Source organism: Penaeus chinensis, chromosome 39 (genome assembly GCF_019202785.1).
Source record: "Penaeus chinensis breed Huanghai No. 1 chromosome 39, ASM1920278v2, whole genome shotgun sequence".
NCBI lineage: Eukaryota > Metazoa > Arthropoda > Malacostraca > Decapoda > Penaeidae > Penaeus > Penaeus chinensis.
In genome coordinates this window covers 26798408-26800907 of record NC_061857.1, presented here as the reverse complement: position 1 = coordinate 26800907, position 2500 = coordinate 26798408, and positions in this window count along the sequence as shown.

Genomic DNA, 2500 nt, shown 5'->3' with positions numbered 1-2500 from the left:
GGTGAGGAGTCTCTTTAGGAGTAGAAGCGACCCTCAAAGGAAAAGGAATTCGACTCTTCACACGGACGAATCAGCTGGAGGAAGACGTCGGTGGGCAGAGGGAGACAAGGATCCTCTGGGGGGGAGCCTCCTCTCAAGGAAAGCGAGGATGCCATCAAGCGGGACCTTGGTGAAAAGGGAGTCGACATCCAAGCTCATTATGGTAGCCGGCGGGACTCCACGGACACGGGAGATGAAGTCCTGAGAGTGGCGGAGGTAAGCAGGAGAGAACGTGCCGAGAAGGGGAGTGAGGGACTTCGCCAGCCAGAGGGCGCGTTACAGATCCCCGGGAAGAGATGATTGGGCGCAGAGCCACGACCGGCTTATGGGTATTAGGAAGTCTATAGAAGTGAGGGAGACGAGGGTTGATGACCTTGAACCTCTGGTTGCTATCTCTTTCAGGCGACGGTGGAAAATAGCAGCAATGCGTTCATGGGGGTCACTGGCTAGGGGGGCATAGGTGGAAGCGTCATCCAACAGGTCACGGGCTTTCTACAGGTCGAAGGCACGGTCGGGGATCACCACCGAGTTGCCCTTGTCAGAAGGCAAAAGGGTAACATCCTCCCTGCGCAGGCTTTGAAGGGCCTCACGGTAACGCCTGCGAATGGAAGGATTAGGATGGAGGAGAGATTCGAGGGCCAGGGTGAAAGCACCATGGGGGAGAGAGACATCAGGCAAGGAGTTCCTATGAGAATAGATGAAACGGTCAAAGAATGAAAAAATGTCGATGGAGGTTAGGGTGTGAGGGCGGAGAGCAAAGGAAAGACCGAAGCCAAGGAGTTTGGGCTAGTGGGCGGTCAAGGACAGCAAAGATAGGTTGGTGACAGCGTCGGTGAGGGAGAAGCGGAACCGGAGACTGCGGGCGGTGAGACTGGAGAGTTTCCGGGAGAGAGAGCGGCCATGGTTGGTGGAGAGGGACCGGGAAGAATCGTCAGCAACATCGGTTATAAGCTGGAAGACATGTCTGGGGAACCGTTCATTCAGGAAGTCTGAACGTACTCGTCAACGGCAGAAGATATGCTCGACATCCCTTCTACCAGCGCGGATACGTTCAAGGTGGAGAGAACGAGCATGGTAAGGAAAGGGGGATCCTTCCTCTGAATGTTATAAAATATTAGAGATAGAGGAAGGAAGCACCTGCTCCTCGAGGCAGTCGCGGAGGAAACGATGTTGATTCTTCCGTCGTGCCGTGGCGATGACAGAATCCTTGTAAGCACGAAAGGCAGGAAGGAGGCAAACAGGAACGAAAGATTTCTTTTAACCGTGGGGTCCATTATGAATGGTGAAAACACTCTACCGTGTTGATACTATGGTAGAGTGTTTTACCACTCATATATATAAATGTGTGAGTGTATACATACATACATACATATATATATATATATATATATATATATATATATATATATGGTAGAAAAAAACACAATGTAAAGCTAGATTTATTGAAAGTGAGACAACAGTTTCGGAATCCACCTGGATTCCATCCTCAAGTCTGAAGATGAAGAGGAGGAGGTATAAAACAGAGATAGGAAAGACAACGGGTACACACACACACACACACACACACACACACACACACACACACACACACACACACACACATATATATATATATATATATATATATATATATATATATATATATATATATTTACATATGCATAGATAGAGAGATAGGTGTATGTATGTATGTATGTATATATATATATATATATATATATATATATATGTGTGTGTGTGTGTGTGTGTGTGTGTGTGTATGTATATGTATATATATGTATATATATATATATATATATATATATATATATATATATATATATATATATATATATATATATATATAGTTCCAGGTGAAAAGATCAACATAAATAGATGATTATATAAAAAATGACAGATATCGTGCAGTCCCATGGTCCTGCAAACACAAAATCTACATGAATGTTTAAATGTTAGTTTTGCCATGTTATTCTTTTAACCTTTGGAATTACCACTTTATTCCATTGCTTATCTTCCTCCCTTTTTTAGCCGAATACATTCAGACAAGAGGCACCAACCTCGAGGATAATGAGAATCCTAGTTATTTAATTTATCCCTCGAGTATTTTCCTTGTCTCTCTCTCTCTCTCGTCCTCCTCCTCTTCCCCTCTTCCTCTCTTTCCTTTCACATATATATATCTTGCACCCTCTTGTTCTCACCCCTTTGTTACCCTCTTCTTTTTATCCTCACTCCTTCCTTTGCTTCTCCCCTTTGCACGTTGTAGAATACACAGGAGTGAATTCTTATACCTTGAACATCACGCCAACTGCACGCTCTCTCTTTTCCTTTGAGACGAATGGCTACAAATGGTTTCTGATGAACGTGAAATTAAATTTTTTGCCACACACACAAAATGTGATGGAATTCGCTTCATATGTCATTTTTTGTTTTTTTCATATATATATATATATATATATATATA